Source organism: Humulus lupulus, chromosome 5 (assembly GCF_963169125.1).
Source record: "Humulus lupulus chromosome 5, drHumLupu1.1, whole genome shotgun sequence".
Classification (NCBI taxonomy): Eukaryota; Viridiplantae; Streptophyta; class Magnoliopsida; order Rosales; family Cannabaceae; genus Humulus; species Humulus lupulus.
The window spans coordinates 90,157,300-90,175,763 of NC_084797.1; positions in this window are offsets into that span (position 1 = coordinate 90,157,300).

The window sequence follows — 18,464 nt, forward strand, 5'->3', positions numbered from 1 at the left end:
TTATGTTCTTTCACCATCATCTCTATTTTGTTACCTCTATTTACTTGTGCTAATAGTATATAGGATTAGTCATGCTCTTTCTATGTGCTTCTAATTAGTAAAAGCAATATTGATACATAATTTATGTCTAATCTTCTATTGTATTATTGCCTTTGGGTATTTTGTCATTTTTAGATTTTTCATAAGATTAACATTGTGCTCTTAAAGTAAAGAACTTTATAATTCAAATGAACTTTTGTTAGAAAAGAATATGAACTTTAATGTTAGATTTTCCAAGTAAATGTTGGGATGTGAACTATTTACTTGTGTATTTTTTAAAATCAAGTAACTAAGTAACCAAAAAAGCATATTGATGATTCTTGAAACCTTTCTATTTCTCAAACTCTTGACTACACCTTACTTTTATTTCACTTGTCTCATTTCATCAAAAAGACAACATCATAATCTCAAATCTTTTTTTATTTCCATTTTTATTTGTTTCATGTTACTAATTTGTTATGTTATTTTCTACTAATCTTTTGGTTTAGGTTACCTCTTTGTGGATCGACTGCCAGATTTTACAACAACTACTGCTTAGTGGTTGTCACGATTTAGGCATTAAACAATGATTAATGGGATTTGTGACAAAAGACTAGTTTTCCTTTGAGGGCATAAGAGGGCAAAGCTAAGGGAAGGGGTATTTTAGTCATTTCTTGCCTGAGGGATAGATATACCCAGCCAACCCAAAACCTAGTAGACCCCAAAAAGAAACACTCTCAACTCTCTCTCTCTCTCTCTACGTTTTCTCCCCTTCTCTCTATGTTGGTTGGATTTTGAGGAAGATTAGTGGGTTTCAAGGCTTGGAAGCTTGAAGACTTGAGGCTAGAATTGTTTATCTGCAGCTAAAAGGTGGAATTCCAGCTAAGGTATTGATCTCCATCCTCTAATATCATTGAATTCTGCTTTGGTTTTCAAGTGTTCATGAGCTTTGTGTCTCAAGGTCATGATTTTGAGTTTTGGTGGGGTTTTGATCAAGTTTAAGGTTGGGTTTTGATGGTGTTAATGTATTGATGAAGTTCTGAGACTGAATTTTGATTTCGGGAAGTGTTTGGAGTGGATTTTGGTGGTTTGAATTCAGAAAAAACGCAGGTGGAAAACCCAGAATTTATGGGTTTGCAGGGTAGCGCCCCTGCCCTTGTGTTTGGGCGCCCCTGCGCTATGTAGAGGAGGACTTGGGGCTCCTTGTTTAGGTTAGAGCGCCTCTGTCCTTGTGTTGGGTGCCCCTGCACTATGCAGGGGAAGTGCTAGAGGGCTCTCTGACTTGGATGGGTGCCCCTTCTCTATCCTTGGGTGCCCCTGCTGTAAACCAACTTTAGCAAGCCCAATTTTTAGAGCTTGGGAAGGCTTTGGGGGATCCAAGGATGGTTTCGCCACCCTATTGGGTGGGATTGGAAGTCCTGAGGGCACAGGAGTGGTCCCAAACTTTGTTTTTGGGATTGAATATTAATGAGGTTATTACTTATGGTTGTGACTAGGTTACCGTTAGGGCTTGGGGCAGGATCATGCTCGAGGGTCATTTTATCTATCTGGTGCTTGGACCAAAGGTACGAAAACTGCACCCAATACGTGATATATGTGATTAGGGCTTGGCCCAATTGTGAGATATAGTTATGGCTAGGGATTGAGCCCCTATTAATGTGCATGATTATGATTATGCATGTGATTGTTTGATTAAGCATGCTTGCATGCTCTGTATCTAGATAATTGTTATATAATGTATGTTTGTTTGCATTATCTGATTGAGAAAGGGTTGACTTATAAGTCAAGGACGGAAATAGCGCGCTGAGTGCTAGTTGATATGGTTAGGCCTAATCAGGAGCGCATTATACGATTGTCTGACCCAATGGTCGTGGAAAATTAAAGCACTGGGTGCGCTAGACCAGCTCTAAGGCTGGTTATTAAGAGGATAGGGCAACGGGCCCGGGGTGACTTATTAGTTCCATATCCTAGGGCACATGGCCCCTGGTATGATTTATTAGTCATCTATTTAGGGCAGCGGGACCCTGTGTGACAGTGTAGTCACTTATTATCATGGAATGTATGCATGAGTAGGGTTATTACTGCTAGGCATGCTTACCATGATTCTGTAATATGTTATTAACAGCTTATGAGCATGTTTAAGTTTTCTTGCTGAGCCTTCGCTCATGGGTTAATGTGGTGCAGATAAAGGGAAAGGGAAGCTAGACTAGCCATGAGTTGGAGTGCTTCGGTGGCGACGTGTACATATGCAGCTGCTCGACCACCACGGCCAGGGTTTTTCATAGGAACTAGGGTCAAACCCTATTTTTCCACTAAGGTTGGATGTTTGTAACTTTTGAGTTGTAATTACCCTTTTGGAACTGTAAATGACTTTGTAAATGTTTATTATGGGATCTCATGTACGAACTTAACACTTTAATAAAATGACTAATCCTTTCGTCCAAAAAATTTAACCCTAAGTCGTTAATTACGTTTAGTTGCATGTGTTATGGCTAAATGACTTATTAGCAACTCTAGCACTATTTAAATACACGGAGTGACGGTCTTGGCTATCCATGGTGTTACACCACCAATATAGCGATCTCAAATCCTGATACATCTTCGTGGTGCCTGGATGCAAAGAGTAATGGGTAGTATGAGATTCATCTAGAATCTCCCCTCTAATAATAGTATCCATCAAAATACATATCTGACTCTTGTATCTTAACAAGCCCATATCTGACACTATATAGTCCCTAGCCACTCCAGCTAGGACTTCCCCTCTGAACCTCGTTAGCTATGGATCTCTCAACTGACTTTCCTTAATCCTTTCTAATAGAGTAGAATACAGTGTGATGTTGGCTAACTGGCCCACCATTAACTCTATTCCAACTCTAGTCCTATCCTCAGCCAACTCCTTGGATATCTGTCTTGCAATGTATAATTGTCTTGGACCTTTCCGTCTTAAGGCATCTACCACCACGTTGTCTTTCCTGGGTGATATAGGATTTCACATTCATAATCCTTCACCAATTCCAGCCAACACCTCTGTCTCATGTTCAAATCCTTCTATGTGAAAAAGTATTCCAAGCTCTTGTGGTTAGTGTATATCTCACACTTCTCCCCATAAAGGAAATGCCTCCATACCTTTAATGCAAAAACCACTGCTACTAACTCCAAATCATGAGTAGGGTACCCTGCTCATATTCCTTCCACTAATGTGATGCCTAGGCAATCACCTTCCCTTTCTGCATAAGAACACAACCTAAACCCTGTCTCGAGGCATCACAGTACACTACAAACTTCTCATGGTCTGTTGAAAGACTCAGAACTGGAGTTGTAATCAATCTCCGCTTCAACTTCTGGAAGATATTCTTGCACCTATCTGACCACGCAAACTTCTGATTCTTGCGTGTCAGATCCGTCAATGGGGTAGCTAGAATGCACTGAATTTCCTAATAAGGTTTAGGACCTTGATTAGGAGGTCGGGAGGGCCATAATTGATTTATTATGTTATTAAAGGATTATATGCATGTTTATGTGAATTATATTATTATATGATGAAAAATGCATGCATATGGGTCCACATTTTATTATAAGGGAATTTTGGTGATTTGGCCCGTTGAGGGCATGATTGTGTATTTTCATGCATGTGGGTGAATTATAAATAATAGCACATTATATGTGGATTTGTTCGAGCCATTTGACATGAGACGATCATGGAATGTAAGTTATCGGTCTAGTCATAACAGGGTTAGTTTCGGGGCTCGGGGTGAGTCTCGGGGTAATTTGGTGATTAGAACATTGCCGGGAAGTAAAGGGTAATAGGATATGAATTATTAGCATTTGAGAATTTTGAGAATAACGGGAATTGGAGGGTGTTAATTATAATTAACGAAATAGGCGAGAAAGGATAGTTTTACCCTTGGAAGCCTTTAGAGGGATTTAATTGACCTAGGGGCAATATTGTCTTTTTACCTAATGGTTATATTCATTTGGAAGGCTGTAGAAAAACTGAAAGCAAAAACAGAGCATCATCATCCTATCTCATCTCTCTCCCGTACCTCCCCTTCTCTTCTTTTCCTTTTCTAATTTTTGAACCTTACTTGAAGAACCAAGCTAGGAAATCAAGGTTTGAGGCTTAGAACTTTGACTCATCCATTGGAGAGGACTCAAATCCAACTTGAGGTAAGAATTTATCCATGAAACTTTAGCTATATTCTGTTTTTTTTTTCATTTAGTTTTCAGCTGAGAATTTTGAAGTGGTAGGTTGAGAATTCAATGAGGTTTTTGGAGAAGTTTGCTTGGGTTTTGGTGAGGTTGAGGTATGAATGAAGTTTAAGGGTTGAATAATATGTTTGGGTGATGTTTGGGATTGGTTTGGAAGCTTAGTTTTCAGGGGAAATCGCAAGGAAGGAAACCAGAAAAGATTCTGGTCTGTAGTTGGCGCCGCAGCGCCATTCCTGGCGCCTCAGCACCACCTAGCAGTGCTAGTCCATTATTTTTTAGCAAGCCTATTTTAGGGCTCGGGATGACTTTTAAGGCTCGGGGATAGTTCCACTACCCCATTTGGGTGGTTTGGGAGTCCCAAGAGCACGGGATTGGTCCTGGGAGTGAGATTTTAGATTATAAACCATTTTATGATTTATTTTATTGATGGGATTCCATATTTTGTTATGACTAGGTGACCGCTAAAGGATCAAAGGATTGATCGATCTCAAGGGTCGTTCTATTATTAGTTCTTGTTCGAACCCGAGGTAAGAAAACTACACCCTATATATGCGACATGTGTGGTTATTAGTGAGACATGTTGAATGTTGAAATGTGGACATTGAATGCATATTAATGCTTAGCAAATCTTGCTTATTTGGGATGCACGGAAAACATGTGGTTAGGGCACGCCATGAATGTTAAATATGAGATTGATCAAAGCTTGAGTCTCTGTGTTGGTGCATGATCATAATTATGATGGCAATTGTTAAGTAAGCATGTTGAATGCCCTATATTCGGATATTTGACATATGTTATATGCCTTGTAACATTTCTTACCTGTGTGTGCACTGGCTAACTAGTCAGAATCGGCACTGGTCGCGTTTTACTGACCTAAGAGTCAGAAGCGGCATAAGCTTCATGAACGCAGAGCCGATAAAAGATTAGATCTAATCGACATCGGCATTGAACGACTCATATGGGATATTAATGCTGGACCGACCCTAAGTTCGATGAAAACTATAAGCGCTTGTCTAGTCTAAGACTAGTTACTCAGAGCCAAGGCCAAAGGCCTAGGTGACTGTTTTGTCACATGGCTAAGGGAGCGGAATCCCATGTTAGTGACTTGATGATTGGTCACTCGTTTAAAGGTACAGACCCCCTGATAGTGACTAGATGATTAGTCACTCGTTTAAAGGTACAGACCCCCCCCTGATAGTGACTTGATGATTAGTCACTTGTTTAAAGGTACAGACCCCCTATTAGTGACTTGTTGATCAGTCACTCGTTCATTATGTGAACTTATTTGCATGCGTGATTAAGGTTGTTATTGCTAGGCATGAAATTTGTGATTTGATGTCATGATATGAATGTTCATGAGCATATTGAGTTTTCTTGCTGGGCTTCGGCTCATGGGTGCTATGTGGTGTAGGTAAAGGCAAAATAAAGCTGGACCATCCTTGAGTTGGAGAGCTTAGGTGATGATGTGTACATATGCGGCTGCTCAACCGCCATGGCCGACGGTTGAAAGAGGAACTAGGGTTTAACTATGTTTTGCCGCTTAGATCGGCTGGTTGTAAATATTTTCTTGTAATAGACCTTTAAATTATATTTTTTTGGGATCTCAATGTATACAGTAAACATTCTAATGAAATGTTATATCTTAACCAAGATTTTTAATCCTAAACCGCTAATCATACTTAGTTACACGATTATGGCCAAATGACTCGATTAGCAAGTTTAGCACTGTTTATAAGGCACACTGTAACGATCCCTGGAGTTTAGGGCGTTACAGTAGCAATCCTTGAGAACCCTTCCACAAAACGCCTGTAATAACCTGCCAACCCAAGGAAACTTCTGATCTCATAGGCATTCCTTGGCCAATCTCTGACTGCCTCAACCTCAGTTGGGTCCACCTTGATCCCATCTCTACATAAAATATGACCAAGAAAAGTCACCTACAGTAACCAGACCTCACATTTATTGAATTTCGCATACAGTGTGTGCTCCCTCAGCCTCTGTAGAACCAACCCAAGACTTTGCTCATGTTTAGCCTCTGACTAAAAATAAACTAGAATATCAATGAAGAAGACGATCACAAACCGATCTAGATAATATTTGAACACCCTATTCATTAGATCCATAAAAGTTTCCTAGGCATTAGTCAAACCAAATGACATAACTAAGAATTCATAATGCCCGTATCAGGTACGAAAAGTAGTCTTCGGTATGTCTCCCTCATTGATCCTCAGCTGGTGATAACCAAATCGAAGATCTATCTTTGAGAATACCGTCTTACCCTGCAACTGATCAAACAGGTCATATATCCTTGGTAGAGGATACTTATTCTTAATGGTTACCTTGTTCAGTTCCCTGTAGTCAATGCACATCCTGAGAGAACCGTCTTTCTTCTTTACAAATAGGATTGGTGCACCCCATGGAGAGAAACTAGGTCTAATAAAACCCAAGTCTAACTACTCCTATAATTGTACCTTCAGTTCCTTCAATTCTGTTGGGGCCATTCTATACGGTGCCCTAGACACTGACTCTGTCTCTGGCGCCAGTTCAATGACAAACTCTATCTCTCTGTGTGGCGGCAACCCTGGTAATTCTTTTGGAAACACATCTAAGAATTCACAGACTAATCTAGTCTCTTTTGGTCCCACTGGCACTAGCTAGGAATCCTATGCAACCACCTCACAACAGGTCTATCCCTCAATGCTGATATCATAGGTACACGGGGTCCATGCACAGTGCCAACAAATACAAAGGGATCCTCACCCTCAGTCTCAAATACAAAGGGATACTTTGTTTGAATTTATGTTTTCATGTTTATTGGTACTAATTTCCTGGTCGGGAGACCGTTAACAGCATTACATGTGTAATGTATGCCCTAGTGGCAAGGCCATAACGCGGATATTGTATCTGCTATAGTGGCGTTGCCTTTATGAAGATGGAATGTCCATCAACTTGGCATGAGTCGTATAATGTTTGGAAAATATATTGTTGGAAAGTCTATATGAGTAGGATGTGGTTATAGTGTATGCAATATATGATAATGCTATCTGCTTATATGTATGATTGTTGGGTTTTCTTACTGGGCCTCGGCTCACGGGTGCTTTGTGGTGCAGGTAAGGGCAAATGAAAGTTGGACCAACCATGAGTTGGAGATCTATGGGGGCGGCGTGTACATGCTCAACCTGCTCGGCTGCCACAGCCGGGATATTTTGGGGAACAGAGTCTTTAATTGAAAATTTGTCGCTCAGGTTGGCTTAGTATGTATATTTTGGATGAACTTGTATTTATTTGAAACTTTTGGGATCCCTTGTAATTACTTAACCTTTTTAATGAAATGTCCAACTTTTGACCAAAAATTTTGATACTTAAACCGTCGTTTAACCCTAATTACACTTTTGAGTCCAAACAACTCGCTTAACAAGTTAAGCACTATTTTTAACACACGGTGTAACGGGTCTTACTATTCAGAGCATTACAGGCTACCAAGAGGGGGGTGAATTGGGATTTTAAAACTTAACTATCTATTTCTAGCAACTTAGTGAATTTTTCTTGCAATAAAAAGATAGAACCAATGTAAATAATCAAGTAAGACAAATGTAAAGGAGTTTAAGGTTATAGGAATGCAAACTCTCATTTTACAAGATTCGGTGGAACTTAAGCCACCTACGTCCTTGGTCTTCAAAGCTAAGCCTAGCTTTAAGTTCTAGTAACAAGCCAAGTTAAAGGACTTGACTAATCCTATTACAACCGGGTAATTTTCACCAAGGTGTACCCAAACTTCTTACACAGATTTTTTGTTCGGTGTCAATCTCACCAACCTCGGGTTGTTGTGATTCTGATGACAAGCTCACCTAGACTGAGTTGTTGTGATTCCGGTGTCAACCTCACCTCTCTTGCGGATTGTTGAAGTGTCAATCTCACTTATGAAGATAGATAGAAAAGATGATGTACAATGGTTTTCACTCTCTTTAAGGATGATATATACTAATTGAGAACCTAGAGAGAGATGAACACACTTGCAAATAAATCCTTACAATTTTTGCTCAAGTATGTGAAAAGTGTTTTGGAATGATTTACACAAGGTAAGAGCTTAGAACACATTCTATAGATTAATACTATGATATAAAGCTTGTATTAGGTGTATATTAAGTCCAAAAGTAAGTCTATTTATAGAGGGAAGGGAAATAAAGTCGTTGGGGGCATTTTGGAGTTTTCTAACTTCAGTCGGGAGAGCAATCGGTCGACCACCCAATATAACCATTTATGACTGTTGAAAACACACTCATAAAAGAAAATGGGACCATCTGTGACATGTCGGTCAACCGACATGCATAGGCCAGTCAACTGGCCTTTGTAATTTTTGGGCCGAGACTAATTTTGCTTTGATAATAAATTATGGGATTTCTGGTTACAAATTTGTTACTTTGTGGTTACTAAAATGCCACTTTTTCCTTATCATTTGAGTAAACTTGTTTCCAACAAATAAATGATTTTGCTACAAAATGAAGAATGGTTAGTGACATCATAATCAAATATTGTATATCATCAAAACAAGAGTAATGACGACTTTGAGTCAACAATCTCCCCATTTTTTATGATAGCAAATATTTGATTATTTGAAGGGAATAAAAATAACTTTAAACAAGTAAGCGTAAGCTCCCCCTCAAATTATGCACATAACGATTATTTTTATTTCTTATACCCTCCCCTTAATCATATAATAAAACAATCTTATATTCTCCCCTTTAATCATATAATAAAACAATATTATTTTTAAAGCAACATGATTAAGTAATCTTTACATTTTCTCCCCCTTTGATATCATCAAAAAGTATTGGGGAGGTGATCAAGTATGGAAGTATTATTTAACCATATGCATGTTAATGATATAAGAAAAATAGTTTCATAAGTCAAATATTCTAGCAAATCCAAATAATCAAAACAAGTCCAAGTATTCCATTGAAAGTTTGATTTTGAGTTAACCATAGAGGGAATGATTTTGAGTATAGCATAAGTGTAAAACATATTTTTGGGCTTATTGAATGTGCACATGTATAAAAAATATTACAATTTGTATGAATATGCATTTGAAATGCAGAAAAAATCACCTAGTGCAGAAAAATGCATATAACCTGCAGAATTTTTTCAAAATTTGCTCGTTTGCATAGTGTAAAATGAGTTTCGTGCATCGTTTTTCAAAAATTATTTTTGCAACAGTTCAAGGATACTAAAATACACATGTTTGTGCGATCAAACTTAATAAAACCCTAAAATCCAAAGTTTTTGGTAAGTTTTCATTAAAGCATGAAAAAAAACAACTTATGTACCCAAAATGAGTTTGATGAATCATTTTTCAAAAATATTTGTTTAGGTAATCTCAATATGAATAACTAAAAGTATTCATGCAAAGAGATCAATGAAAACTCAAAGATTTGAAAATTTTGGTGAGTTTTGCATTTTTGGCCTAGTATACCAAAAATTTGTTTTATTCATAGTTTTTTTTAAAACAAATTCTTTTATAGCATCTTTATTATGCATAATAGAACATGTTTGAGAACAGAAATCATTCAAAAATCAAAAGATAAGAAATTTTGGTATATTTTCAAAATCTTGAGCTAAAAACGGTCAAGAGAACAACTCACACATAAAAACTGAGTTCAACTCATTATTTAAAAGAACTCATTTTGATACACTCTCAATATAATCAAATAAACATGCTCAAGCAGTAAAAAGAATAAGATCTAAAAAATTCATCAATTTTGGTAAGTTATGCAAAATTAAGCTTAATAAAAGCAAGAAAACAACTCATATGTCATAAATGAGTTCCATGCATTATTTTTGATAAATTATTTTTGAAACATCATCAATATGAATAATTAAACATGTTCAAGCAATAAAATCAATAAATGCTCAAGAATTTAACGATTTTGGCTATGAAAAAATAAGCCTAATATGAGCATAAAAACAACTTACATGCCCAAAATGAAAAATATGCATTGTTTTTCAAAATTTTCTTTTCAAAAAGTTCATAGGCATAATTCTAAACATGTTGATGCAATCCATACACTTAAAAATGCAAAAGTATGAAAATTAAGGCAAATAAAACAAACATGCATAGTAATCAATACTTAAAGCAAACATATACAAAATACTATGTAAAACAAATTAAGAAAGTATCTAACCTTTTCCTTTTCTTTTTAGTTCATCAATTAGATTTTCATTATTGAGTTCAAAGAGCTTACTTCATCATTGATGGTTATGAGACACAAGTTAGCAACCTTGTTTGGATCTTCATCACTTGAATCACTTGAAAATGAGATTTTCTTCTTGCTTTTCCTTTTCTTTGAGTCACTTCCTTTGTAATGCTTCTTGTCTTTGCTTTCTTTTAACTTCATGAACTTTTTGAATTTTCTTTCCATTAAAACCATGTCTTCCACTTCACTATCATTCTCATCATCATGGGAGGTGGATTTTAATGTGATAGTTTTCTTCTTTTCGCCTTTCTCCTCATCTTGACTTGCATTCAAGAACATTTCATGATTCATTAGGGAACCAATGAGCTCCTCCAATGGAATGGTTGATATGTCTTTTGCTTCTTGAATTGTGGTCATCTTTCCATCATAAGCTTTGGCTAAACTCCTTAAGATTTTGCTTACCATCTCTTTTTGTGAGAGTACCTTGCCAATAGTATTCAAACCATTAGTAAAAGTTGAGAAACGTGTATACATATTAGAAATGGTTTCATGAGACTTCATCCTAAAGTTTTCATATTGAGTAACAAGCAAGTTGATTTTAGTCTCTTTCATGGAGCCAGTACTTTGATGTGTGACGTCTAACATATTCCATATATCATGAGCGGATGATGCTTGTTCCACATTGTTGAATATGTCTTTATCAAATCCACAAATTAATGCATACTTGGCCTTAGCATTTTTAGTTAGCATCTTATTATCATTTTCATCCAAATTCTTATATTCATTTACTATCTCCTTATCTCCTATGGTTTTCTATGGGGCATAGAGCCCTTCACTAACAATGTGCCAAAGATCATAATCGATAGCTTGGAGATATGTTTCCATCCTAATTCTCCAATATGCAAAATCAACACCATTGAAAAATGGTGGCCTAGTTGAGTTCAAACCCTCTACCATGTTATTTTGTGAATGTAATGGGTAAGCCATACTCTAGATGGTTAAATCTATATAAAAATGAACACCAAGCTCTGATACCAATTGTTAGCGTAAGAATGGCTCCCAAGAGGGGGTGAATTTGGAATTTAAAACTAATTGCGGAATTTAAAACTTAACTCTCTATGTCTAGCAACTTAGTGAAACTTTCATGCAATGAATAGATAGAACCAATGTAAATAATTAAGTAGACACAAGTGTAAATGATTTTAAGGTTATAGGGATGTAAACTCTCTATAACCTCACCTACATCGAGTTGTTATGATTCTTGTGTCAACCTCACATCTCTTGCAGATTGTTGAAGTGTCAATATCACTTATGAAGACAGATAGAAAATATGAAGCACAATGGTTTTCACTCTCTCTAAAGGATGATAAATACTAGTTGAGAACCTAGAGAGAGATGAACACACTTAAAAATAAATCCTTACAATTTTGGCTCAATTGTGTGAAAAGTGTTTTGGAATGTTTTACACAAGGTAAGAGCTTAGAACACTTTCTCTAGCTTAATACTATGATATAAAACTTCTATTATGTGTGTATTAAATCTAAAAGTAAGTCTATTTATAAAGGGAAGGAAAATAGAGTCGTTGGGGACATTTTGGGGCTTTCTAAATTCAGTCGGGCAAGCAATCAGTCGACCAACCAATATAGTCGTTTATGACCATTGAAAGCGCACTCGGAAAATCAAATGGGCCCATCTGTGACATGCCGGTCGACCGGCATGCATATGGCCGGTCGACCGACCTTTGTAATTTCTAGGCCGAGACTATTTCTACTTTGGTAACAAATTCTGGGTTTTTTGGTTACAAATTTATTACTTTCTAGTTACGAAAATGCCACTTTTTCTTGATCATTTTATTTAACTTGTATCCAACAAGATAAATGCTTTTGCTACAAAATCAAGAATGGTTAGTGACATTATAATCAAATATTGTATATCATCAAAACAAGAGTGATGACAACTTTGAGTCAACATAGTAGCACCCAATAGGTTCATTTCGAGGTCCATTGTTAAGTGCCCCTCATTCTTCAATATCCTAAAAGGGAACAAAAATCTCTCTTGGGATCCAGAATGCGAGGAGACATTCACCAAGATGAAGGAGCATCTTAGGCAACCACCCCTGCTAGCCAAACCCGAAAAAGGTGAAAGGTTGTACCTATACCTAGATGTGTCTGAACACGCCATAAGTGTTGCTTTAGTCAAGGGGGAGAAGAAGCACCAACAACTCGTATACTACATCAGCAAGTGTCTGGTGGATTCAGAAACTCTGTACCAGGAGACAAAGAAGTTGGCTTATGTCCTAGTAGTAGCCTCAAGAAAGTTGAGGCCTTACTTCCACACCCATGTCATCGAAGTACTCATAAACAACCCCTTGAGGCAGGTCCTACATAAACCTGAGACCTTAGGGAGGTTGTTGAAGTGGTCAATTGAGATGAGTCAATTCGACATCACCTACACCCCAAGAGTCTCCGTCAATGGACAGGTGCTAGCAGACTTCATATTCGAGTTCACTTATTGCCTCAATGAAAAAGGAGAGGTGATAAGGAACGAACAGCCTCACGAGGAAGAGGAAGGTGAGTTTGAAGGATGGAGTTTACATGTGGACAAGGCTTCCAACAAAGGAGGGGCAGGAACCAGTGTAGTCCTGACTGGACTTAGGGGCATAAGATGTATTGTGAAATAAGATTCGGAATTGAAGCCTCAAATAATGAGGCAGAGTACGAGGCGCTTTTGGTTGGCCTGCGTCTGGGCAAAGAATTAAAGGTAGCTAATTTGCACACTTTTAGCAACTCACAACTAGTGGTGTTTTAGGTGAAAGGTGAGTACCAAGCGAGAGGACCCAAGATGGTGCCTTACCTAACCAAGGTGAGAAACCACTTGGACCATCTGAAGGGGTATACCATATGATCTAGCCTAACCAGGAGTGCATCATATGCTTGACTAATCTATTGGTCGAAGAAAACTTAGCACCGAGTACGCTAGATCAGCTCCAAAGGTGGTTATACAGAGGATAGGGTAGAGGGCCCCAGGGTGACTCATTAGTCCCATATCCTAGGGCGTTGAGCCAGAATGATTCCATAATCATTTATTTGAACTTGCATCCATGCATGAGTAGGGTTATTAATGCTAGGCATGCTTATTATGATTTGGTAACATGTTATTAACTACTTATGAGCATGTTTAAGTTTTCTTGCTAAGCCTCGGCTCACGGGTGCTATTTGGTGCACGTAAAGGGAAAAGAAAGTTGGACCATCCTTGAGTTGGATAGCTTAGGTGACGATGTGTACATATGCGGCTGCTCGACCACCACGGTCGAGGGTTTAAAGAGGAACTAGGGTTAAACCCTATTTTCCTGCTTAGGTCGGCTGTGTAACGCCCTACTACCTTAGAGCCGTTACTAAGTGAGTTTAAAAAAAGAAATTGTGCGTTTAATTGACTCACAGTGGTTCCTAAAACCAAAAGTGTGATTAAACCAGAGTTTAAGGCTGTATTCTTTTAAAATGGTCAACTTCATTGAAAACGTTAAATATAAAACATCTGGGATCCCAAAATAAGGTTTACAAAATGTTTACAACCCAAAATAGATTTACACTTGATCATCTATCAAAAGAATGGTTAAATACAGCCATATACAAAATGCCCCCAACCAAAGCAGTCGGGCAGGCCGAACATGTACGCGCCGCCCCCACGCTCTCCATACTCATGGCCGGTTGACTGACTCCTTGCTTTTACCTGCCACACGGAGCACCCGTGAGCCGAAGCCCAGCAAGAAAACCCAAAATAACACATAACATAAGCAAAAAAAATAGCTGGCAATAATTCACTGATACATAGGAAAACCACCATAATAAACAAGTACGGCCATGCCGCTCCCAAGGCCTTACCAAAGCCTGGAGTTTCGGTTCTCACCGCGAGGATAACTCATGTATCCCTTGGGTCCCACCCTGAATATAAGCATCCCATGTGCTGTGTTACTTTCGGCCCACGGCCGCCCCGGCCTATGCCGTACCCGGCCTCTGCCGCTCGTTTCAACATAATAACACATATAGTACATTCAAAATAAACATTCACACACATCATGGTTCATTTAAGGTTAAGCATTTGCACGTAATACAATCCGGGCCACGCCCTACAATCACACAGTGGGGCCATGCCCTAAACTCGGGTGTTGTGGTTTTCTTACCTTTAGATTAAGTAGCCTTGATCAACCTGACTCCTTGAGCACGATCTTACCCGAGCCCTAGCGCTTACCTAAGCAAAATCCACAAGTCAAAGTCATCACCAATCCTCAAGTCCAAAACCTAGCCTCGGGACTAATCCCGAGCCCCCCCCCCCGGGAAGTCCTAAATCCCCAAAACAAAGTGGCGGAATCGAGCCCCGAACCCTAGGTCAAAATCCCTTCACAAAAGCCCAAAAATCCCCTCTGTGAACAGTGCAGCGCTACAGCGCTCAAAAGTTAGCGCTGTAGCGCTACAAGCAGAACCACCCTCACCAGACAGGGGCTAGCGCTACAGCGCCCCCTGCCTAGCGCTGTAGCGCTAGTTGCAGCACAGCAAAACCAAAAATCGCATCTTGCGATTTTCTTCCTCCATTTCGAACCCAAACTTGTCCAACTCTTTCCCAAGCCCAAAAACAAACATATATACACCACACACTCATCCCAAGCACCCCAAGAACTCAATCCCAAGCTCAAGCAACCCACAACTCAAAATCTAACCCAATGAACCCCAAAACCAGAAAAATCAATCAAACAACAAGGATAGGGTCATAGAAATCATACCGTGGGTGGAATTTCGACCTTGAACTACACCCTAGACCTCCTTGGCTTGCACCTTTACAACCTTGACCTGTTTTCCCCAAAAACCCCATCCATTTAGCTCAAAAACACAGTTCAAAACCAGCAAAACCCTAAAACCGAAAACCTCAAGAACTTACCTCAAATCTCTGATTTGATCTTGCTAATCTCTTGCAAATTCACAAACCTAGCTTACCACTGAGCTTCACCTCAAGAAAATCAAAGAAAAAGGGTGGGAGAACCACAAACCAAACCTTCAAAGCCAACCCTTCAGCTTTCCCTCTCTTCTTTTCTCTTCTTTCTTTTCAGCCTAAAGTTTTCTCTACTAAGTCCACTAAGTATAAAGGCCTCCTTTATTTTATCTCTTGCAAGCCTAATGACCAAAATACCCTCTCTTATTAATTCTGAGCCTTTATGTCCATAAAGGGCATTTTAGTCATAATACCCAAATTCCCACTAATTCCTCAAGTGTTCCTAATAATTCCCGCTCGCTACCCAAAGCCTAATAAATCACCAAATACATTCCCAAATTCTCGATTAACTCCCCAGGCTTAACCCAAGCCTGGTACAGGTTCCCGCTTTGACTTCCCGCTAACCCGCTCGTTCTAGGATCGTCTCGAGTCATAGATCACAGGTATCAACATAGTCATGCCCAACATGGCCAAATTACAAATATGCTCAATTAGGTCTACATGCATATTAATTCACATTATCGTGCACCACAATAAATCACATAATCATAAAACGTGCACTAAATCATAATCATGCATAAAACCCATTAAAGACCCACACAGAATTCCATTATGCCCTCCAGGCACGCTATCTCAGGCCCTAAGCCTTAACACCGAATTTGGGGTCGTTACAGGCTGGTTGTAACTCTTTTATTGTAATCATCCTTTTAAATGTTTTTTTGGATCCCATGTATACAGTAAACACTTTAGTAAAACATTTGTATCTTTGACCAAAAATTTTAACCCTAAACCGTTAATCACGTTTAGCTACACGATTATGGCCAAATGACTCATTTAACAAGTTTAGCACTATTTAAAATACACAGTGTAATGGTCCGTGGGTAGTAGGGCATTACAACTTGGTATTAGAGCGATCCAAGGTTAAGGGTTCCTAAAGACAAGATGGGCATGTACACTAAAGACAAGCTCCACCCAGGGTATGCTAATTATTTATGTGGTTATGTGTCTAACTTCTTAAATAGGATATAAATGCTTTACCTGCATGCCTTATTAGGAAGCATGAGATTCTGATAAGGCCTAACCCTTGACTATTGATATGATTATGTGATTACCTACTCAATGAATATATGAATGTGTTATCTACATGCTAGAGTGAGAGCATGGTATGCATGTTGGAAAAGGCAGGGATTATGGATTTATGCATTAATGTTATGGGCATATTTTTAGCACTACACTGGTATGTGAGTGTGGTGCTGTGTGATTGTTCCCATGGGGAAGGCTTGTAAATGTGCTCATTATGCTTAATGGGTCAAGTTATTGACTGTAGACTCAATCAGAGGTCATGTACCCAAGGCAGTTTATGGGACACGGTGGTGTTTATACTAAGGCTAGGAATTACAGCCAGGGCCTGAGCCCTCCGCCTACCCCCTAAAAATTCGCAGCAAGCGTTTACAGATATGCAATTAAGATTGCAGAGGCAAGAGGAAGAGATCAGGTGTTTAGAACATCAAGTTCTGTCAGGGAACACATCTTCCTTTGTTATGCCAGGAGTAGCACCAGTATTGACTCAACCTAAGGTTGAGAATAAATGGGAATTTCTATGTGAAAGATTTCAGGAATATTACCCTCCAGTTTTTTAGGGAGGCCTATATCCATTCGGAGCTGAGCAATGGATGGGCATGATTAGTTCCATCCTCGATAGTATGGGGTGGTAGGTCACGATAGGGTGATTTGTGCTACATATGTGTTGCAGGAAGATGCCCAGACGTGGTGGGAAGTGGTATCCCAGAAATGAGATACAGCTGCGATGAGGTTTTCTTTTAATATGGTACCCATGGATGTGGCTCGGAAGGAGCGATTTATCCATGGATTGAATCCCAGAATAGCTCAAGAATATCCCCAGTACATGAAATCTCTACCTATGCTCAGGTGGTAGGGAGGGCTCTTGTTGTTGAGGGCACAGGAAATGAGATTTGGTAGGAGAGTGCCGGAGAGTGCGAAGCTCAGATAGTGATACCTCCGTTTATTGGATCGGGCAAGGACAAGGATTGGAAACTATACCCGAAATGCACTCGGTGCAAGAGGCGTCATCTGGGGGAATGCCCAGCAAAGGCATGTTTCTTATGTAGGATGATTGGGCACCTCAAGAGAGATTGCCTAAAGCTAAGGAAGGATGAGCAAAGGGGGCGGACAGCTCGACTCCAGCTCGAGTGTTCACTCTGACACAGTCAGGGTCAGAGACTGAGACTTAGGTTGGTTCCTCAGTAGTGGCAGGTCAGCTTCCTAGTTCTGATTTTTTTGTATTATGTTGATTGGTTTTGGTGCCATGTTGCTCTTTGTTTTGTTGCAATTGAGAGAGATATAAACTTGATATGCAGATTACATGGATATGTTGTAATGAGAATATGGTACTCTATTGGTAATTTTAAGAGATGGGTTGGGTTTTGGTGGGAAAGGACTCATCAATTGACTTGATCGAGTTGGTTATGACCGACTACGATATGATCCTGGATATGGATTAGTTATCCAAGTATGGGGCAATGATAGATTGCAAGGAAAGAATAGTAACCCTTGGGCTTGAGGGTGAGAAACCCTTGTATTTGTTGGCACTGTGCATGGACCCTATATACTTGCGACATTTGTACTAACTAGGGACCTATTGCAGGAGGGATGCATAGGACTCTTAGCTAGTGTGGTGGATACCACTCAGGTCGTGCCAGTGGGACCGGGACTGACTGGATTAGTCTGTGAGTTTCTGGATATGTCTTAGGGGATTTGCTAGAGTTACCTTTACACAAAGAGACAGAATGGTGATTATGTTGGTGCCAGGGATGAAACCAAGTCTAGGGCACTGCATTGAACGACTTCAGTAGAGCTATAGGAACTAAATGATCAGTGATTGAGTAAGATGGTATTTTCCAAGGTAGGTCTTCGATCTGGTTATTACCAGCTGAGGATCAAGGAGAAGGGTTATGCAGAATACTACCTTCTGTATCAGATATGGGCATTAGGACTGTTGAGTTATGCCTTTTGGGTTTGAATAATGCCCCAGTTATTTTGATG